The sequence below is a fragment of the Euprymna scolopes genome, chromosome 11, assembly GCF_053919585.1.
Source record: "Euprymna scolopes isolate OS-2025 chromosome 11, ASM5391958v1, whole genome shotgun sequence".
Lineage (NCBI taxonomy): Eukaryota > Metazoa > Mollusca > Cephalopoda > Sepiida > Sepiolidae > Euprymna > Euprymna scolopes.
This window is the reverse complement of record NC_136492.1, coordinates 142,626,020-142,650,889: the sequence shown is the minus strand read 5'-3', so window position 1 is coordinate 142,650,889 and position 24,870 is coordinate 142,626,020. Positions and strand designations below refer to the sequence as shown.

Below are 24,870 nucleotides of genomic sequence, written 5' to 3'. Positions count from 1 at the left end.
CTTACAGACCCCATAAAGATCAGCAAAATTTTTCGATGTTCGCATTATAAGTGTATCCCTACGATTTGTACGTAGCATCGACTTGTTTTAGTGAACCATTAAAGTTTAAAAGTAAAGTTTAGGATTTCTCAACCAACTCCTAGCAAAGTGTTATATGCGTGCTTTTATCATATTCTACGCCCCCAAAACAACTTTGTTGCATGGTTTTATAATTAATCATCCGAAAATCATTTTCCTGGCTTACAAGGATTGCTACATCTCCTGACGGTTAGAGACGACACAAGGCCTGCTTGATATGAAGGATGTCCAGCGCATTACCATGTACCGCTTTGGCGGGTCAAAAGAAAAGTTGCCAGGTGATATAATTGTCGTCGTCGCTAACCAATCACTAATCTCTAAAGAACATCTTATCTGAAAATCGAACTTGGCACACTTAACCACCGTCATCTTATAATTATTATGTATGTGTGATATAAACACTTTTAACTATGAAAAAAGGTCAGGTAACATAATTGCAGGTGTAAGAGCTTAATCTATTCGTGAATAATATTTTAGTTTTTTTGTGTAGATTTCTTGCTTTAAATTGAGAAAGTTTCCTCTCCAGATTTAAACGTAACTTTCTAACATAACATATAACTTATCATCAGTTTTTAATACAGTAAAAAAGAAACATTTCAGTTCTATATTTTGCGATGAGGACTGATTGCTTGTATTATTGTTTTGATCGGACTATTGTTTTCATCTTGGGTATTATTTGTGCAACGTTTCGGTCGATGTAGGATTTCCCCTTTCGTCTAGCATGTTTGACGATAGCTTGGAAAAGAATGGAGAAAAGTAACTACCTCCGTACATTAAAATTCAAACGGTAAAAGGGAGGAACTTCCCTGTCAAATTTTATTAGAGTTACATCTCTTTGTCACCTAAATGTTTTGCACACATACGGAACCCCAGTGAAAAAAAGCAAAAATAATTCCAAGAATACGAAACTTCTAAGGAGCCAATAATTTTTCTCCATTTTTCCAAAATGGCGACCGATATTTCTGACGAATGTCGAAGGTTACATAGACCGAAATGTTGCACAAATAACATTCAAGACGAGAACAATAGTCCGATCAAAATATGTAATAAAGTTTTCAAATCAAGAGAATAACAAAGCCATAGAATGGTTAACCATTAATGGAAAGTTTAAAAGTAAATTTATACATGATCGATAAAGGGCGAAGAAGTAAACTATTGCTATGATACAGTGAAAAAAATTGCTCTAATAAGTTAATAGTTAAACACATAACTTTAACAAAAACAACATACATAACTTGGGCATTCACTATTTTGAGATTGCATTAAGATATTTTGATGTAAGTCATCAAATACTATAAATTTCATCATTCACAAATAGAAAGAAAATATTCACTTACAAAAGTCTCTCTAGTTATCCACACACACACACACACACACACACACACACACACAGATATATATATATATATATACATATATATATATATATATATTTCCGTAATTTATTTAATTTATTCGTATATTATTATAGAATCAATTCTCTATTAATTATTATACATCACGAGGAATAATTTACCCGATGGATAATTCGCAAGAAAAAATTAAATAATAAAAAATAATAATGATAATGTCGTTCATTAAATTTCTGTGTTTATTTACAATATCACGTCAGCTGATAGTTGGGCTTAACAAGGAATGCGCTGGAAAATTCACTTCTAATTAATATTTAGTTTTAAAAGCGGAAAACGAAGAAATGATTTGTGGCGATTTTAAATGGTACAAATTCTTTGATGGTAAGTTGAACTCATTAATAAGAAAAACATAAAATAAAATGGTGAGGTACACCTGGGATTGAACAGGGAATCAATCAATTTGTAACTGAATGCTCAGCCACTAAGCTGTATCTGCAGATCATAATAAACCTGTTTTTTTAAGAAGAAATGATTTGCTAAGATTGTATTATATCACTTTGCTTCTAATACGTAAAGTATTCCCCGTGAACTTCTTTTTATCTATAAAAGAGAAAAACTATTTTTAAGTTCGTATTATTTTGATTTTTTATACTCATCGGAGGAATTTCTGTACAAAACATATCTAAGAACATTATCAGACGTATAAATTAGCTGAGTGTGAAAATTGCAAAATATATGCTCAACCGTTTCGGAAACTATGAAGAAGGAACTCACCTCCCACACAAAGTGACTTTTATATAATAGTATCTATCTATCTATCTATCTATATTATATATCTATCTATATTATATATCTATCTATATTATATATATGCACACACACACACACACACACATATATATACATATATAATTAAAAAGCTTAGATTGACATTTAATAAGACACTGAAATAAAGCAATAAAAACGGTTAAATTAAATTAAAGCTAAACTGAAAGATAAAAAAATTATATTAAATGATAAAAGAAAGAAACAAAGGAATAATAAAGAAATAAAATGACAAATGAAAATAATTACATGTGCATGCATGAATTAAAAAATTGAACTTAAAAAAACATTTAAATCGAAATTGATTTGGCGTTATCTGCGTTCGTTCTATTAACGGCCGACTAAGGAGAAAAAATATTCGACCAAACATATCTATTTCTAACGTCATCCTTATCCATGGGAATTTAATCCAAAAAATCTGATTCTACGCTAACAACACCTTGTACAGCTAAGCAGTAATAAAGAAAATTATTGAACAAAATTTGTTATTTAATATTTTCAAATACTTGTAAAAGCGGGGGAGGCAAAATTACATTGTATTGCTTCCAAAACGTTTCATGTTTTCACAATCATCAGTGCAGATCGTAACATTCCCTAATGGTCTCGAGATTCGAACCACGTTAGTCACAATTTACTCTATTTGCTAAGACGTTACCTCCAGGTCTCTAAGAATTGCCATGGGAACAAAGAGAAATTTAACATTTATAAACGCCAAATACGGACACAGCTGTGATAATCAAGAGTGTTCAAACTAACGAAAATCGTGAACGTCACATAACGCTAGTTGACTGCTGATTCGTTTTTATTTTCCAAGCAGTATTCATATGTGTCTATACATATTTGCAAAAGATATACGCATGTATATATATATATATATATATATATATATATATATATATATATATATATATATATAGAGAGAGAGAGAGAGAGAGAGAGAGAAAGAGAGGTGGAGAGAATGAATATGAAAAATGTTTATGAATATTAAAATATTTATTTAATTTAAGTAATATTACTTTTATATAAATATAATATGAGAATCAAGTTTTGCAACGTTGCATGTTCTGTATTTCGGATAGATAGAACACTGTCTGTTTTTTACGCTCTTAAAATCAGCCATACTGATGATTGTTGATAAACATGAAACATAGGCACCTGTAGTATTTTTATGTTAAATCAAATTATATATCCATAATTTATCTTATATATGCCATTATATCTTACCAAAAACAATAGTTTAATAATGACTAAATCTGTTGTTGATTAGTTTTCTTTTCTAATTTGTGTTATACACCCGATGAAAGCTAAGTTGTTTGTTCAAGAGTTAAGGTGTAACGATTTTATGAAATATAATTGCCCCTGATAAAGTTAATGTTTACCATAACGTATTAGGTTTCTAACATGCGTACATTTAATGAAGCAAATAGCAAAGTCATATGATCATTAAATATAACTATTTCAAAATAAGAACTTAACATTTATATTGTTTGTATAAAAAGAACTAAAAATTCATACCGTAATATATTTGTTAAAATATGTTTATACCACGTAAAGGATTATGTTATCTACTTTAAAGATTTTTCTCTGTAATACTTGGCGATTTTATCCCAAAATATCTTTTGTTCACCCTCTTGCAGTTTAGATAAACAAAAATATGAGGAAAAATCTGGAACATATTTCGGGTACACCGTCTGCAAGAATTTAATTTGATTGGTTATTAAAATTGACGTAATTATTGTAAAAGAATTTTTTAATTTAATTATTTTAAAAGAATTTAATTATTGCTTAATATTTTTTTTAATTAATTATTTTTTTCTGTCAATGTTTTTTTCTTACTCACGCTCATATCGTAACTTGGACATAAAGTTTTTTTTTTACACAGTGATCACCACTTATCAAGGCCCGGAAGCCACTCAGGGATAAGGGTTATTGCAAGTACATTACGTTAGGGTTACTATTTATAACTATGCCTAGGAAATATTAGCAAGATGTTGAATTACGTTACATTATAATTTCTTCACATCAGTACAGCCAGAGAAGCAGAGCAGGAAGGGAATTCCAAATTCTTGGAGAAAGGAAACTATTAGAGTAGAAAGCTTACTGGCATTTAGGGACCACGACAGTCTAAGGGGTGTGAATTTATTGCTAAGAAGGTTTGTCGAGGATATGTACGTCGAGAGGGCAGAAGTGCAACGAGTTCATCAGAGTACATTTCATTAAAATATTTGTAACATTGCAGTTTAGTTAACAAAGTGGGACCAATTAGATTGACACTTTTTTGAACCCTATCCAACGGGGGAGAGACTAATGGTAGATGTACCCGCCCAGATGTGGCAACAATGCCCATGCATTGGTGAAGCTGGCCTTGTAGAAGTTCAGGATACTCTCAGGTGTGAGTAGTCTTTTACAGCAGGATTCGAAATGTCATCAATGTATTTATTCTAGTCCATATTGTCCGCGAATGTTAGGAAAAGAAATTTGAAGGAATAATTCTTAGATAAGGTGTTATTTGTCATGGATATCGGTGGTTGAAGAGGGGTATTGTAATTGTTAAGAAGAACAGCTTAGTTTTACTAGCTTTAAATGTTACTGTCCATTTGCGCCCTCATTCCACTACGGTCTGGGGCTGCCATTGTCTTAGATTTATGTGTATCCGTTCTTCTCTCATGCATGTTATAGAGCGTTGGATCTTCAGCAAATATACCTATCTAATATACAATATGTTTAGGGTAGTTCGTTAATGAATATCAGGAATAATAGTGGTCCAAGGATCGACCCCTGAAGCACTCCCGATTTATGTTATGCTGCTTGGATGTACGTCCATCAATTGCAACCTATTTTTAAAAATATATAATTATTGCAAAGGGAAACTGGTAAGTAAAAATAGTCCTATTTAAGTAAAGAAATTTGATTGGCTATTCATTTTACTTTATATTTAAATAAGAAAATTACAGTAAAATCTCATTAAATCATCAATGAACTAAATATCGAAAATGCAACGTGCATAAGAGATCTAGAACAAATTGTTGATCATTAAAAATGACATGACGTAAAATGGATTTTTTCATGCTGTGAAAAGATTGTTGAGAGATGAAATCCATATGGCTGCATCAATAGGGTTAATCCGTAACTTTAACAAGTGTGAAGCTTGCCAAATATATTTGTGTTGTTTCACAAATTCCTCTAAGACAGACGGCTGCACGAAACTATCCATACATAAACCGAAGAAGCTTTGTGATCATATGGAAATGGAAAATAGACAATCTATTAGGAACTACAAAAGAAATGTTCAATTTACATTTCTTGGAATTTATATTGTGGAGAAGGAAATCGAGTCAGGTATTCTCTCTTATATTATAATATCATTTCTAATTATGTTTATTTGTTTGTTTCTATATTTAATAAAAATCATTTAACAAATAAATCAGTATTTAATAAAAATCATTTAATACAAATACTGTTTTCTTATATTGTTTCAATTGAATTTTTTTACATCTAGTTCGATATTATCTCGTTTTAATTTTAAAAGTATTTTACAATAATTACGTCAAATTCAATGTCCAATCAAATTGCATTCTTACAGAAGTCTACCATGAAATATGCCCTAGTATTTTCTTCATATTTTTGTTTATCTAAAAACTAAAAGCTTCAATTATCTAAATAATTTGCGATATCCATACTTTTAGATAAGAGTTTTGTCTATGTACTCCCATTTCTGAGAACCTTACATTATTACATTAGTCTTCTCTAAATTTAAATCTTTTTTGTGATGTATGATTAAATAAAACACGTGATCTACAGAAACAACGCTGTCAAAATACCTTTATTATTCCTGCAAACCGGGTGAATCATATTAATATTTTATTATTCTTGTTTGCCCCAAATAAGACATATTCCCACTTGTGTTTAAGGGACTACTATTTGGGACCATGTGTACAGGGGATTACGTAAGGAGATGATAAAGGTGAATGCTTACATTACATTTAAGCGTCTGCATCTCAGTACAGTCAGAAAAACAATTAAAGTAGAACGATTTTCGACATCTAGAAAACTCTATAGTGAAAAGGGAATTTTGTTGATGAATAGGTTTATCGAGGGAGGGGGTATGTATAGGGGATACAAGTGCTCTGAGTTCATCAGTGCTATTTAAATCAAAACAGGTAGAGGAGTGCAACATGGTAGAGATGGAACAGAGGGTGGAGCTTTGTTGATAGTTCGGGATCTATTGGATTCGACACTTTTTTTGACCTTTCTGAGTGGCAGATATAATTGGCGGATGCATCAGGTCAGATGTGGCAGCAATATTTTACGCTTGAGCAAATTGTGATTTTGTAGGGATACAGGATACTAACAAGTGTGAGTAATTTTCCAGCATTCCAAGTAATATGTAACATGCCTATGTAACATAAGCTTAGAATTTTGTAGATCTTAAATTACTTCCTACTAATCTCTTTTCCATGATACACTCAAAATTTGTTTATCTATTTCAAGTAAATGTTGTATAATAGCATAATACTTTCCCTGAAGTATTCCGTCGAATTATGACTGTATCACCTGAAAAACATTTAAAACAGCAAATGAAGTTAGTTTATCGGACATCATTAAAGTATTAAATGTTGTTTAATGTTTAGAAATTAAAAGAAAATCTCAAAATGGAATCTATAATATATTAGGCATCTGAAAGACATTGCGTTGTTTAGCTGACTAATAATTTTTGAAGTTCAGTAACATACGCTATCACATTTATCATTTTTCTGCATCCTTCCCCTCCCACACTTTCTAAATAACAAGATAATGTGCATGTAGATATAAATAATGTTATTCTCAATGTGATTTATTACGTTTTGAAGATTAAGAGAAACTGTGTACATTTCAGAATTTTATTGTAAAGATGACGTGCAGCCTTGATCAGAGGCTGATCATCTGTCGTCAAATTCTCGAAATAAATATCAGGTTGACAAAAAATTATTATGGTTTTTAATTTTTAAATCCAGACAAACATATCTCGTCTCAAACAAAAAGTTATTGATTGAAATAAGCACCATCAGAATCAACACATTGTTGTCAACGCAAAACAAATTTATTTATGCCAGTAACGTAAAAATCTTGCGTTCTGGTGGCAGTGAAGTCACTGAATGCGTTTTTGATATCGCTTATGTTTTTGAAGCATTTCTTACGCAGAAAGTGATTGGACGGTCTTGAACAGTCGCGTGTGGAACGGCTTCAACATTTTTTGTTATATAATGCATTTAATCGTTTCTAACATCAAATGGCAGATCACAACGCTCATCATCTTAAAGAACTTCGTCGCCGCTACGAAAATTCTTAAACTACAAATACTTCGTTGATATCACGAGTTGTTTTAGCAGCTTCTCACTTTAGCTTGGATTAAAATAACAAAATTGTGCGGCTCCACTTTTCATCGTGTACTGAACGTACTGAAAAGAAGACATAATTATGTTAAAACGATTGTAATTTAAACGATTATGTAGAGCGAAAAATACTCTTTACAATGGTATATAAATACAGGTATTATAACGAAAACTTGTTTGAAAAAACATAATTAAAAATACAAATTTAAAATTTTATAATAATTCCTTGCCAAACAAATATTATCAATCTATGAGTTTTTCCAATTTCGTAGTGTGTGTGTTACATCACTTTCTTTCATTTCATGCATCAGTAAATATTGATTAATGTCCGTCAGCTACGTAGTTATTATCCTATATTATTCGTTTTGTTATATTATGCATTTTTAAAAAGTTTGTTATATTATGCCTTTTAAAACATTTTTGTAACATTATGCATTTTTAACAAATTTTGGTATATTATGCATTTTAAACATTTTTGTTATATTATGCATGTTTAAACATTTTTATTATATTATACATTTTTAAACATTTTTGTTATATTATGATTTTTAAACATTTTTGTTATATTATGATTTTTAAACATTTTTTATATTATGCATATTAAACAGTTTGCTATATTACGCATTTTAAACATTTTTGTTATATTATGCATTTTTAAACATTTTTCATATTATGCATTTTTAAACACTTTTGTTATATTATGTATTTTTAAACATTTTTGTTATATTATGCATTTTAAACATTTTTGATATATTATGCATTTTAAACATTTTGTTATATTATGCATTCTTAAATTTTTTGTTATATTATGCCTTTTAAGCATTTTTGTTGTATTATGCATATTTATTTATATTATGCATTTCAAACATTTTTGTTATATTATGCATTTCAAATATTTTTGTTATATTAAGCATTGTGAACGTTTTTGTAATTTTTTAAAAATTACATTTTCACCCCAAACAAGGCACGTTGCCACTCTGGTGTAGGGGGCTACTATCAGGGCCAACAACTACTGGGGCACTATGTAGGGATTTGGGCAGCAAGATGTCGGTTCACGCTGCACTTGAACTTCTGCATGTCAGTACAGCTAGGGAAGCAGGATCATGGAATGGAATTCCAGAGTCTAGCGGTTCTGGGAAAGAAACTACTGGAGGAGAAAGATCTTTTACATCTAGGGATCTCTACTGTGTGGGCGTGAGATTTAGCTACCTGTCAGGTTTGTCGAGGGTATCTGCGTCGTGGGGGCATAAGTGTCTGCAGTTCGTCAGATCATTCACCATTAAAATACTTGTAGAACAAGCAGAGGGATGCAACGTTTCGTCGATGGGACAGAGGCTGAAGCCTAGATGCCAGTTCAGGGCCTATCAGATTGGCGACTCTTTTTAAACCTTGTCTAGGAGCGAGAGACTAGTAGCAGACGCACCGGCACAGATGTGACAACAATACTCCATACATGGGCGAATGGTGGCCTTATAGAGATACAGGATAATTTCGGGTGTCAGTAGTTTTCTAGCACGGTGGAGAGAGCCTACCTTTTTCGCAGCGGTCCTGGCAATGTTTTCAATATAATTGTTCTATCTCATGTTTCCTGTGAACGTTAGGCCAAGCAGTTTTAAAGATGTACTATCAGACAGGGAGTCACTGGCCATTGCTATTGGTGACAGAGAAAGTTTCTTGTAGTTATTGAAGGAAACCAGTTTAGTCTTGGAAGCATTGAATGTGACCATCCATTTATGCCCCCATTCCACTACAGATTGGAGGTCATCCTCTAGTGTTTTTGCCATTTCTTTAGATATGTGTTCATTTTTTTCCTGTCATGCACGTTATAGAGTGTAGTGTCATCAGTTGTTATATTATGCATTTTTTTAATTTTTGTTTTATTAAGACTTTTAACCATTTTGTTATACTATGTATTTTTAAACATTTTTGTTATATTATTCATTTTAAAAGACTTTTGTTATATTATGCCTTTTAAACAGTTTGGTTACATTATGCATTAATAAAAATTGTTGTTATATTATGCTTTTGAAACATTTCTGTAATATGAATTTTACACATTTTTATTATATTGTGCATTGTTAAACATTTGTGTTACATAATGTTTTTAAACATTTTTGTTATATTATGCATTTTATAATATTTCTTATATAATGCATTTAAAACATCATTGTTATATTTTGCATTTTTAAACGTATTTGTTATATTATGTTTTAAACATTTTTGTTATATGCATTTTAAAAGATTTTTGTTATATTATGCATTTTAAAACATTTTTGTTATATTATGCAATTTAAACATTTTTTATTTCATTAATTTTTCAACATTCTTGTTATATTATGCATTTTAAACATTGTTGTTATATTATTTTTTTAACAATTTTTGTAATATTTAGTAGTTTTAAATATTTTTGTCACATTATTTTTTTAGGCATATTTTTATATTATCTATTTTAAACATTTTGCTAATACTATTAATTTTTAACATTTTTTGTATTATGCATTTTAAAACATTCATGTTATATTATGCATTTTTAAACATTTTTGTTATGTTATGCATGTTATATATATTCTACATTGTAACCAATTTTGTTATATTATGCATTTTTTGCATTTTTGTTGTATGAAGACTTTTTAACATTTTTGTTTAATTATGTATTTTTAAACATTTTTGTAATATTATGCATGTAAAACATTTTTTATATTATACATTTTCAACATTTTGTTTACATTATGCATATCTAAAGATTGTTGTTATGCATTTTAAACACTTTTGTAACATTATGCATGTTAAACTTTTTGTTATATTATGACTTTTAAACATTTTTGTTATATAATGCATTTTAAACATTTTTGTTAAATTATGCATTTATAAAAATATTTGTTATATTATGCCTTTTAAACATTTTTTTATATTATGCATTTAAACATTTTTGTTATATTTTGCATTTAAAACATTGTTTTACATTATGGATTTAAAAAGATTTTTGGTATATTATGGATTTTAAACATTTTTGTTATATTATGTATTTTAAAACATGCATTTTAAAAATGTTTGTTATATTATGCATTTGTAAACATATTTTACATTATGCTTTTTTAAACATTTTTGTCATATTATGCATTTGTAAACATTTGGTTATATTATGCCTTTTAAACATTTTTTTATATTATACACATTACAATTTTTTATTTTATTATGCATTTTAAAGCATTTTTGTTATATTATGCGTTGTTTAACAATTTTGTTATATTATGCATTATAAAACATTTCGTTGTATCAGGCATTTAATATATTTATTTATAATATGCATTTTTGACATTTTTGTCACATTATGCATTTTATGGGGGTATTATGCATTTTTATAAATTTTGTATATATTATTCATTTTAAAAGATTTTTGTTATATTAGGCATTTTACACATTGTTGTTATATTATGTTTGTTCACATTTTTGTTATATTTTGCATTTAAAACATTGTTTTACATTATGGATTTAAAACATTTTTGGTATATTATGGAGTTTAAACATTTTTGTTATATTATGTATTTTTGACATGGCTGTTATATTAGGCATTTTAAAACATATTTTTATATTATGCATTTTTAAATATTTTTGTTATGATTTTTAAACGTTTTTGTTATATTATGCATTTTAAACATTTTTGTTATATTATGCATTTTTAAACATTTTAGTATTATGCATTTTTAAACATTTTTGTTATATTATGCATTTTAAAACATTTTTGTTATATTATGCATGTTAAATATTTTTGTTATATTATGTATTATACCATTTTTTATATTATGCATTTAAAATCTTTTTCTTATATTATGCCTTTTAAGCATTTTTTTTATTTAGACTTTTAAACATTTTTGTTATATTATGTATTTTTAAACATTTTTGCTATATTATGCATTGTAAAACAGTTTTTTTATATTATGCATTATAAACATTTTGGTTACATTATGCATTTATAAAAATGTTGTTATATAATGCATTTTAAACATTTTTGTTATATTATGCATTTTAAACATGTTTCTATATTACGCATTTTTAATATTTTCATTATAGTATGAAGTTTAAAACATTTTTATTATATTATGCATTTTAAACATTTATTTATATTATGCATTTAAAACAAATTATTTTATGCATTTATAAACTTTCTTGTTATATTATGCATTAAAAACATTTTTATTATATTATGCATTGTAAACATTTTTATATTATGCATTTTGAATCATTTTTGTTATATTATTTATTTTAAACATTTTTGTTATAATATGTTTTTAACATTTTTGTTTATATTATGCATTTAAAACATTTGTGTTATATGATGTTTTTAAACATTTTTGTTATATTATGCATTTTAAACATTTTTGTTATATTATGCATTTTAACATATTTGTTATATTATGCATTTTAAATTTTTTGTTATATGATGCATTTTAAAATTATTTGTTATATAATGCATTGTAAACATTTTTGCTATATGATGCATTTAAAAATCTTTTTATAATGTGGATTTTAACATATTTGTTATATTGTGCATTTCTAAACATTTTTGTTATATTATGCATTTTAACATATTTGTTATATCATTCATTTTAAAACATTTGTGTTATATGATGCATTTAAAAATTATTTGTTATATAATGCATTGTAAACATTTTTGTTATATGATGCATTTTAAATTTTTTTGGTTATATGATGCATTTTAAACATTTTTGTTATATGATGCATTTTAAATTTTTTGTTATATGATACATTTTAAACATTTTTGTTATATGATGCATTTTAAACATTTTTGTTATATTATGCATTTTAAACATTTTTGTTATATTATGCATTTTAACATATTTGTTATATCATTCATTTTAAAACATTTTTGTTATATGATGCATTTTAAAATTATTTGTTATATAATGCATTGTAAACATTTTTGTTATATGATGCATTTTAAATTTTTTTGGTTATATGATGCATTTTAAACATTTTTGTTATATGATGCATTTTAAATTTTTTGTTATATGATGCATTTTAAAATTATTTGTTATATGATGCATTTTAAACATTTTTGTTATATGATGCATTTTAAACATTTTTGTTATATGATGCATTTTAAACATTTTTGTTATATGATGCATTTTAAACATTTTTGCTATATGATGCATTTAAAAAAAAATTTATAATGTGGATTTTAACATATTTGTTATATTATGCATTTCTAAATATTTTTGTTATATTATGCATTTTAACATATTTGTTATATCATTCGTTTTTAAAAAAATTTGTTATATGATGCATTTTAAAATTATTTGTTATATGATGCATTGTAAACATTTTTGTTATATGATGCATTTTAAAATTAGTTGCTATATGATGCATTTTAAACATTTTTGTTATATGATGCATTTTAAATTTTTTGTTATATGATGCATTTTAAACATTTTTGTTATATGATGCATTTTAAACATTTTTGTTAAATGATGCATTTTAAAAAAAAATTTATAATGTGGATTTTAACATATTTGTTATATTATGCATTTCTAAACATTTTTGGTATATGATGCGTTTTATACATTTTTGTTGTATGATGCATTTTTAAACACTTTTAAACATTTTTGTGATATTATGCATTATTTAATATTCCTCCGGGTTTAAAGAAATACTGTTTAAGAACTATTGTCGCATTAATATCTGAATGTCTTTTATTTAAATGCATTTTTGTTACTTGGGTTATTATACACTAGAAACCCGGGATACAACCGTTATCCGTTTCGGGGTTGGGATCGCAAGGTTAAATCACCGTATGACGTGGCCCAAGCAAAATTTTATACAGTACGTATTAAAAATGTGTAACAAAATACAGTACAGTATATAATACACATGTATAGGATCAAATCATATTATAAATGACACAGTAAGGCGGAGGAAAGGCCGTAACTAGGGTCCGGAGAAATACCGTATTCCACACCGTAACCTGAATAAACTGTATCCCGCGTCCACTGTATTCCGGGGTTCTACTTTATTCTGCACGTTCTTTTATCATATTTATGTATAAATCCTAGTCACAGTGTTTTTTTTATTGTGTTTAAAAGAATGACGACACGCTATTAACTAACAAATATAACTATGTTTTTATTGCCATGAATAATACGTATTACCATGGATAATACGGTAATATGTACTTACGGAAATTCCAATGGTCACCCAAAAACGATATCGTTTTCAGCATTTGTGATCACCTGAAACGCCCCATTTTGAAATAGTATTGCTTTATGACTACACCGCGGGGGTGTTTTATTCGGCCCTTGTGATTCACTGACTGACTGATTTCGATTACACTTGCAAAATATTTGTCCAATATGACTTTTCAAATATACTTTCAAGTTTTCCTTTTGGCAATTCCAGGTTTCTTAATACTGTAAGGGCAGATTTCTTGGCCTTCGGACCAAGATCAAAGTGTAGTATCCCTCCTTCAGATGCTATACTTTAATTTCTTGTTTTCTCTCAGTGGAGAATAAATCTTTCACATCTAAGACAATTTTTATTTTTTTTTACTTTTCTCCGTTAAAAAACGACCCAGGTGTCATGCTTTGCCCCTTGTGGGGCACTAGGAATTAAAAATAAATAGGAATTGCAGTTTTTTTTTTATACGCAGGTACTTGTCTGGTTTATTATTTTTATTTAAATGACATTTTTGTACGTTTGATAATTATTATAATTCTGCTGATATAGGTTCATGTCAAAATGATCTTCAGCACTCACGGTATTCAAGTGTCAGGTGCATAATTTCTACTCAAATTAATTTTTGGTACAAAAATGATTTTCGCCACATACGCCTCAAATATCCTGCAGCAGAACCAAATATAAAAAAATACTGTATACACTTAACTTTAAAAGCACGTTTGTATCAAAGAGTTTTTTAAGCAGCAAAAGATATAAAGAATAAATAAATTGATCTTAGCATCTTATGGCTACACTGTGTTTTTAAAAGATGACAATTATTACAATGAAGTCGACAAAATGAGAGAAAGTTTTAATTTGAGAAAACAATAAAATGTGATAACCAGAAGACAACTTGATTCTCAGTCAGATTTGTCGTCATATTTTGTCTGCAGAAATGAGATACACGCACCATAATTGAACGGATGCCAGCAAAGAAGACCTAAAACTCTTGGATCAATATATGAAGTCGAAATTATTATATAGTATTATTACTTTTCACTATTTTTTAATGCATCTATCTATGAATTTCTGTCTGCTTCGAAATGTTTGTCCATCAATGTCATTCGAATTTTTCAAATTAATTCATATATCATTTATATAGTCTATAGCTTTTTATATATCCGTTTCTGTCGTTCATACTTGGCAAAGGTGCATTGAGGATGATGTTGTCTATGTAGAACAAAATTCTGGAGCAAAAAAAAGGCCACTCGTTTTAATAGTTCCACTACTGTCTTCGTAGCTCCTCAACGTTTTCATTTTATAGTTTAAAAATAGGAGGTCTTACTTTGGAACGCCCATCGTATTTAATCAAATGCTAATGAATCTAGTAAACCTTCTATTAGCCTTAGTCTTATGTAATGTTGGATATTTTATATTAAATTCTTTATTTGGTAATCAGTTGTAGGAAGTGGTTCGCCTGGATGTTTTGCATTATTAATGCCAAAGTCTATATCTGTAGAATGTTGAATAGTCACAGAAATACTAGATTACCCGATGGGTCGAAGAAACAAATAAAACGTGGGCAGTCAAATGTTATCTAAAACAAAATATTTATATAGCAACTTTTTAAAGTCGCAGTACAAAGGCTACCAGTTAATATATTTAAGCCTGATAAATATGTAGAACAATAAAATGTTTACATGGTTTTTAATAATACTAGCTAGACGGCTGGCGTTGCCCGGTCGTACAATACGCTAAAACACGATATTTTAATTTATGCAGATTGCGCATGTATTATTATTAGGAAATTGATATATATATATATATATATATATATATATATATATATATATGTATGAGTTATATATTAGTATTAGTGTGTTCGTATATATTATCGTAACTCGTTACTAAATTTGACCTATCTTGCCTTGCTTTTTTTAAATTTGTTTTTGTTCTGAAATCTTTGTCAAATATGATATTAACCAATATTATCTTGTTACATGTAAAACGGAAAGAAAAGGAAAGTCACCTATGAAAACTAGAACCTCCCAAATTAAAACCTGGAATAATTATCTAAACTCAAATGTAAATTTATATTAAGCCGACTTCACAAAAGTTTATTATTGGATTTTAATTATAAAGTTAATCTCAAATGATTCAAACTCGAGATAGATAACGCCAAAAACATCCGTCCATTAATATGGGAGGGGAGATTATATTCAAAAGCATCCTGAATTGATAATTGAGCACCGAACTTATACTAACTAGATATTAATAAGTCCCCTGTACTCATTCACCCCGCCTTTTTAAGCAAATTTGGATGGTAAAAACCCTTCTTATGGTCCCAGTCTTTGTACGCATCAAGCGGAGGCCTGGATAGTGCTTTCTCTCCTCGGTCTTTCCATCTCTCTTGATCTTCCTCGCTTATTTGGAGTAGTGTCAGTTTTTGATCACACACACAAATGGGCAGGAAGGTAGGTGCGAAGGTAAGTAAACTTACAATTATAAAGTTTCAGTTTTCTTGATTCCATGCGATACTTTGTGTTTTACATCCGTAGCAGTTTCTGTACGTCCAATTTGTGCCTACAGTTCATGTGTGTTAGTCTTCACATTCAACGGTTGTTATTATTATTATTATTATTATTATTATTATTATTATTATTATTATTAGTGTTGTTGTTGTCATATTTTGTGTTTGGCTATTGTTATTACAGATTCTATGCAAATAGACGGATCATAAAAAATGACCCAAGGCTATCAACATCTTTCTATTCTTAGTCTTCCAGCAATTTCCTCAAGATTCTAATGGTTCCCTACAGGGCAGTCTTCTGCGGTATTCCAATATTGCAATGGATCCCAATTTTCTCAATCCACTTGTCTAATCTTTTTGTCACACTCCTCAAGACCCCATAACAATTGGTACAACTTCTACAATGTTTTATCTCCTTTTTCAAGCCGTGGTAATTCGCAACCTTCTGTTCTGTTGCCTTCACATTAACATCAGCTATATTATTATTGCTTTGCATTCCTTTTTTAGTGGCGTGCAAGCGACTCTATAAATCACTCGGTCGGTCGGTCAGTCGGTCGGTCAGTCGGTCTGTCGGTCGGTCTGTCGGTCGGTCTGTCCGTAACACTTTTGCGCTAAGTTTGGTTAAGATCAAAGCTATGTTGTTAATAGATGTTGTTCTTAGTTTTTATACTTTTCTTGGTCTTTTCACCAATATCAAAGTGTAGTATCTTTTCCGACAGATGCTGCAGCCAGGGACCGTGTATGGGGGTAGCCCCACATGTGGGACCTTGGTCGGTGTGGGGGCGGCCCTTCATACCAATTTTCACTATCCAGCTCCCATTTCCCACCCATCGGAGCTGGTCCCCTTTTCCTTCCCCATCACTCTCGTTCCACATTAAAAAACGGTCTTGTGCCTAATTTGCTCAGTGGGGAAGCAAATAATTACAATCTGTTCCGACAGATACTGCAAGCAAAGACCATATGTGGGGGCATCCCCAAATATAAGACCTTGGTCAATGTAGGGGCAACCCTTCATACCAATTGTTACTATCCAACTCCCATACGCGCCGAGGAGTTGTTCTCCATTTCCCCTTCACTCCTCACATCAAAAATCGGCCTTGTGCCTAATTTGCTCGTTGGGGGAGCAAATAAATACCCTTTTCTTGCCCTTTTGGCCAAATCAAAGTGTGGTATCTGTTCCTGCAGATACTGCAAGCAAAGACCATATGTGAGGGCAACTCCAAATATAAGACCTTGGTCAATGTAGGGGCCAACCCTTAATACCAATTGTCACTATCCAGCTCCCCTATCCATATGAAGCTGGTCCCCATTTCTCATTCACTCCTCACATTATAAATCGATCGTGTGCCTAATTAGCCCGGTGGGGGATCAAATAAATGCCAACTCCACATATAAAACCTTGGTCAATGTAGGGGCAACCCTTCCTACCAATTGTCACTATCCAGCTCCCCTACTCCGCAGGGAGTTGGTCGCCATTTCCCCTTCATCCCACAAATAAAAATCGGCCGTGTGTCTAATTCGCTCCGTGGGGGAGCAAATAAATACAAACAATATATATATAAGAACTTGGTCAATGTAGGGACAACTCTTCATACCACTTGTCACTATCCAGCTCCCCTACTTCGTGGGGAGTTGGTTCCCATTTCCCATTCACTCCTCACATAAAAATTCGGCCTTGTGCCTAATTTGCTCTGTGTGGGAGCAAATACATATCGCTTTTCTTGGCCTTTGGGAAAAGATCAAAGTGTAGTATCTTTGCGGCAGCTACTGCAAGCAAAGACATATGTGGGGGCAACTTCACATATAAGACCTTGGTCAATGTCGGGGAAATCCTTCATACCAATTGTCACTATCCAGCTCCCCTTCTGCCCGGGGAGTTGGTCCCAATTTCCTCTTCACTTATCCCATTAAAAATAAGCCTTGTGCCTAATTTGCTCTGTGGGCGAGCAAATAAGTACAGAGTTTCTTGGCCTTTTGGGGCCAAGATAAAAGAGTAGTATCTGTTCTGGCAGATACTGGAAGAAAAGACCATATGTGGGGCAAATCCCACATATAAGACTTTGGTCAATGTAGGGGCAACCCTTCATACCACTTGTCACTATCCAGCTCCCCTACTCAGTGGGGAGTCGGTCCTCATTTACCCTTTACTCCTCGCATTAAAAGTCGGCCTTGTGCTTAATTTGCTCGGTGGGGGAACAAATAAATACCGTTTTTCTTGGCCTTTTGGCCAAGATCAAAGTGTAGTATCTGTTCTGGCAGATACTGCACTTAAGATAATTTGTACCAGTCAATGGAGGGGAAACCCTCTATACTGGGACAATTATTATTTTTGGTAACCAGAGTGACCCCTTTTAGGGGAGCTGGTTTTTACCTCACATTAAAAACGGCCTTGTGCCTAATTTGCTCAGTGGGGGAGCAAATAAACACCATCTGTTCTGGCAGATACTGCAAGCTATGACTAGCAAAGACCAGATGTGGGGGCAACCCCACATGCCTGACCTTTAACCAGCTCCCATTTCCCACCTCTCGGGAGCTGGTCCCCTTTTTCCCTTCCCCCTCCCTTGACTCCTCACATTAAAAATCAGCCTTGTGCCTAATTTGCTCGGTGGGGGAGCAAATAAATACCATCTGTTCCGGCAGATACTGCAAGCTATGACTAGCTATGACTAGCAAAGACCAGATGTGGGGGCAACCCCACATGTCTGACCTTTAACCAGCTCCCATTTCCCACCTCTCGGGAGCTGGTCCCCTTTTCCCCTTCCCCCTCCCTTCACTCCTCACATTAAAAATCGGCCTTGTACCAAATTTGCTCGGTGGGGGAGCAAATAAATACCATCTGTTCCGGCAGATATCACACTCCTTGGCCTTCGGGCCAAGATCAAAGTGTAGTATCTGTTCCGGCAGATACTGCACTTAAGATAATTTGTACCAGTCAATGGAGGGGAAACCCTCTATACTGGGACAATTATTTTTGGTAACCAGAGTGACCCCTTTTAGGGGAGCTGGTTTTTACCTCACATTAAAAACGGCCTTGTGCCTAATTTGCTCAGTGGGGGATCAAATAAATACCATCTGTTCCGGCAGATGCTGCACTTAAGATAATTTGTACCAGTCAATGGAGGGGAAACCCTCTATACTGGGACAATTATTATTTTTGGTAACTAGAGTGCCCCCTTTTTGCCTACTTTTAGGGGAGCTGGTTTTTACCTCACATTAAAAACGGCCTTGTGCCTAATTTGCTCAGTGGGGGAGCAAATAAATACCATCTGTTCCGGCAGATACTGCACTTAAGATAATTTGTACCAGTTAATGGAGGGGAAACCCTCTATGCTGGGACAATTATTATTTTTGTTAACCAGAGTGCCCCCTTTTTGCCTTCTTTAAGGGGAGCTGGTTTTTACCTCACATTAAAAACGGCCTTGTGCCTAATTTGCTCTGTGGGGGAGCAAATAAACACCATCTGTTCCGGCAGATACTGCAAGCAAAGACCATATGTGGGGGCGACCCCACATATAAGACCTTGGTCAATGTAGGGGCAACCCTTCATACCAATTGTCACTATCCAGCTACCCTACTCCCCGGGGAGTTGGTCCCCATTTCCCCTTCACTCCTCACATTAAAAATTGGCCTTGTGCCTAATTTGCTCGGTGGGGGAGCAAATAAATACCATCTGTTCCGGCAGATACTGCAAGCAAAGACCATATGTGTGGGCAACCTCACATATAAGACCTTGGTTAATGTAGGGGCAACCCTTCATACCAATTGTCACTATCCAGCTCCCCTACTCCCCGGGGAGCTGGTCCCCATTTCCCCTTCACTCCTCACATTAAAAATCGGCCTTGTGCCTAATTTGCTCAGTGGGGGAGCAAATAAATACCATCTGTTCCGGCAGATACTGCAAGCTATGACTAGCAAAGACCAGCTATGACTAGCAAAGACCAGATGTGGGGGCAACCCCACATGCCTGACCTTTAACCAGCTCCCATTTCCCACCTCTCGGGAGCTGGTCCCCTTTTTCCCTTCCCCCTCCCTTGACTCCTCACATTAAAAATCAGCCTTGTGCCTAATTTGCTCGGTGGGGGAGCAAATAAATACCATCTGTTCCGTCAGATACTGCAAGCAAAGACCATATATGGGGGCAACCCCACATATAAGTTCTTGGTCAATGTAGGGTCAACCCCTCATACCAATTGTCACTATCCAGCTCCCCTACTCCCCGGGGAGTTGCCCCCATTTCCCCTTCACTCCTCACCTAAAAAGTCGGACTTGTTCCTAATTTGCTTTATGGGCGAGCAAATAAATACCAACCCCACATATAAGACCTTGTTCAATGTAGGCGCAACCCTTCATACCCATCGTGACTATCCAGCTCCCCTACTCCCAGGGGAGTTAGTCCCCATTTCCCCTTCACTCCTTACATTAAAAATCGGTCTTGTGCCTAATTTGCTCGGTGTGGGAGCAAATAAATACCCTTTTCTTAGCCTTTTGGCCAAGATCAAAGTGTAGTATCTGTTCTTACCACATGATGTACTTATGTTTGCAACTTTGTGATATAAAGTGGGGGATCACTTTTTTGTATTAATTTAACGTTAACTTTACTACCAGTCAGTCTTAAATCCATTCAAGTCATTCTCCATATCATACAAGTTGTTTTTGAAGCATTACAGTTTTTTTAAGCCTTCAATTAATTCTCAAGGCCATTCAATTCGTCCTTAAGTTCATTCAAGTCATTCTAAGCCATTTACTTTTTATTTATTTAAGTCATTGCAGCCCATTTTTCGATCATTTTAGTTTATTTTTAAGAATTTCATGTCAATCCTACATTCACGCATTCATTCATTACACGAGAGCACGAGACTAATGGCTATCGGCCTTGTTTCTAACAAAACTAAACTTGGTTTCTTTGCTTCAATCACATTATCGCATTAGATATTCATACCCCACAATAATTTCGCATTTTCACTGTCCACCTTCCGAAACATGCTCGTGCCATTATTCACTGCGTTCAAACCCTATTTTCTTGCATAAATCCCAATAGACTTTTATTGCAATATTATCACGTTGTCACTTGTATATCTTTTGAGCTAACTTCCCAGAAATACTAACGAGGGATTTTACATTTTTACTTTTCTTTTTCTTAACACTTTTTTAAAACTTATCAACGCTCTGAGGCAACTCGAGGATTAGGGTTATAGATTGCACAGTAGTTAATGGGATAATATTGTACAAATCGTTACTAGTGGAAATTTGGTAAATTGGATTGCTTAAGGAAACATGTTTATGTTGGACTAGAAGACAACCAAGTTGTAATCAGCTATGAAGCAGTCTAATGGAAGAGTTCAACAGATGTGCAGTTCAAAGAAAGAAACTTCATGTTCATGGAATTTACGTTTTTTTAGGCATAGCTAAAGAGTGGAGAAAATTATTGATAGTGGTTTTAGGAAGACGGGTGTTTTTTGTGAAGGATTGGCGAGGGGTGAGCAGAGATTGGAGCTCAGAAGATCACTTGCTATGGAAATAACGATAAAACAAAGTCGGGCTCGCAACGTCTCTTCTATGTGAAAGAGGTTGCAGTGAAGGGAAAAGGGTATCCCCCAATAAGCTACAAAGTATATTTAGAACTCTGTTAAGTCAGGATAAGCTGCTTCTAGCAGCTCCTATCCAGATGTGGCAACAGTACTCCATCCTCCGACGTACTTGGCTTTTATATAAATAGAGATTTTCATCACATATGATATATCTACTGGAGCTGTAGAAGGATCCAACCATTTTTCCAGCGACCTTGGCAAGAGATTTGATGCATATGTTCCATTTCAGTTCAGGCGTAAAGGTCAAGCCCAGACGCTTGTATAGAACATGGACCCTCCCTAAGACGAGATCCATTCATTTCAATTGATGGCAATTGGTGATCAGAGCGTTGATGATGTAAAGATAGAAGCTTGGTTTTAGATGCATTTAAAGTAACCAGTCACCTCCTCCCGCATTGTACCACACGCACAAGATCGGAGGAGATAGAATCAGAGAGAACCTTTTCATTTACGGCCTTTGATGTATTTCATAGATGGTAATGTCGTTAGCATAAATGTCAACGAATGATCAAAGTAAGTGTTTTGGGAGATCATTGATGTAGATCAGGAAGACAGTTGGGCCCAGGATGGACCCCTTGGGGATTCCAGCATTAATACTGTGCACTTCTGGTTTCTGCCCATCAGCCACTACTCTTATGAGCCTATCAGAGAGAAATGATTTAGTAATTGATAAGACATGCCGTAGCTTTACCGTAAATATACCGTAGCTGGAAATCTTGTGAAGTAGGTCTTTATGCCATATTCTATCAAAGGTCTTTGATATGTCAAGAGCAATTGCCCTAGAAAGGAAGTCATTGTCGAGAGATTCGCTAATCCTATGCAGATATAACCGTTAGCACATCTGCTGTAGATCTAGCAGAACGGAAACCATATTGCATGTCACTAAGAAGGTTATTTCTGCTGAGGTGGTTGACCAATCCTTTATTTAATATGGATTCCAGCAACTTACACATGATGCACAGGAGACTTATTGATCTCGATTGATATGAGATGACCTATCACCTGAATTCTTAAATACAGGGCATACTGATGAGGTTTTCCAGGGTGTTGGGAAGCAATTCTCCTTAAGACAACGTTTAAACAGTTTTGTATGTATGGGAAAAAGTTCTGGTTGAAGCTTTTTAACACTATAACTGGAATGTCGTCAGGGCCACTTGCTTTACTGACATTTCTTGATTAGCGACATCACGCACAGATATTTGTATGTCGCATATCGTGTTGTCTGTTAGAGGAGGAAATACGAGGAGGGGTTGATGGCCTTAGTCGCATAGCGTGGAATTAGCTGCAAAGTTCTTGGCAAATAGTTTGGCTTTGTCTGATGCTGATGAGATGACCCCAGATCCATTGATGATACTTGGGATAGAACGCACGCTTCTGTTCAGTATTCTGTTTGCTATTTGCCAAAACTGGTGGGAACCAAGCTGCTGCTCAGCTACTTTGGATTTAACAGACTAAGCATACAAATCTCTTGCATTTTTATTACGCTTTTAAAGTGATTACTGACATTCCTAAAAGCTGCTTTAATCTCAGTACATCTATTACGTTGGTACAAGGGGCGTTCAATAAGTAATGCCCTTGCCCCACTTCCCATAGAAGTAGAGCAACGAAACTTGGCACAGTTATTAGTCTTACTCTACATAGGAACCACCCAGAGTTATGTATTTCTCCCATTGATACAGCTCTGGTGACCGTTTTTGTAGAAGACCCCATGTTGGTCCTCCAACGAAGACCTGACTTCAGAAATGAAGTCTGCATCATCTGGGAAACGCTATCCTTTCAAAAACAACTTCATGGCTGAGAAGAGGGGAAGTCAGAGGGTGCAAGGTCAGGAGAGTAGGGAGGATGGGGAAGGATTTCATAACCAAACGCCAATGCTTCTGATCGTGCGACATGCGAGTTGTGGACCGGAGCCTTGTCCTGCAGGAGGGGGGTATCTTTGCTGATCTTGCCCCGCCTCTTGATTTTGATAGATTGCCTTAATTTCCTGAAAAGTGAAGCATAATAGGCTCCTATAATTGTGGTACCCTTTGCCAGGAAATCTGTCATCACTACACCGTCCTTGTCGCAGAAGACTGTGGGCATGACCTTGCCAGTAGAGGGCTGCACCCTTGACTTTTGGAGGTGGTGAGTCCAAGTGCTTCCACTGCATTGACTGGGCTTTTGGCCTCTTGATCATAGCGATGGACCCAGGTTTTATCCTGTGTAATCAGTCTTTTGAAAAACTTTGACTCATCTTCTTGGCACTTCTCGAAATGCATCCTCGAGCACTCGACGCGAAGGGGGGCGACCAGGTCTGGGAGCTGTTTCAACAGACTTCCCTCCATGTTTGAATTCAGGATTCCAGCGTTTTACAAGTTCATATGATGGGACATTATCACCATAAGTTTCTTTCATTTCATCAAAAGTCTCCTGTGGTGTGCGTCCTTTCAAATACAAAAACCGGATCACTGCTCGACATTCAACAGGCTCCATTTAACACCTGACTCAGTTGAAACACCTGTAAAACAGAAACCACAAATATTTCAGAGCTGTAATTTGTCACATCACCCGTAGAGCTATAAATCACTGCACATGCAAAATTTCAGCTTTATTAGAAAACTGGAAGTGGGTCAGAGGCATTACTTATTGCACGTAGCTATGGAAAAAGTGATTTCTGTGCGGAATGGCAGCAGCACATGCTACAGAGAACCATGGCTAGCTATTAGGTTTTTGTTGGAACTTTTTCGAGAGTATGAAACGGTATATACCTACAATTTACCATTCGGTCAGGTCTGATACTATGGAGGACACATTCTTTTTAAACATGGAACGCAGAGGTAGATCAGATATAAATGTAAGAAAGCTATCCCAGTCAGTCATAGAGTATCGATATCCAGTACGATGGAGAGGTACGTTTGAGGACTTATCATATTTCATTTTTATCTTAACTGGTAGGAAGATCCCAGAGGAGACAG

The 24,870-nt window shown here is 33.4% G+C and overlaps 2 pseudogenes; both read left to right on the top strand.

The window, feature by feature from the left end:
* The first annotated feature begins 18,535 nt into the window (after positions 1–18,535).
* On the top strand, positions 18,536–18,748 carry LOC145288377 (U2 spliceosomal RNA; annotated as a pseudogene).
* Positions 18,749–20,796: 2,048 nt separating this feature from the next.
* On the top strand, positions 20,797–20,950 carry LOC145288351 (U2 spliceosomal RNA; annotated as a pseudogene).
* The last annotated feature ends 3,920 nt before the right edge of the window (positions 20,951–24,870 follow it).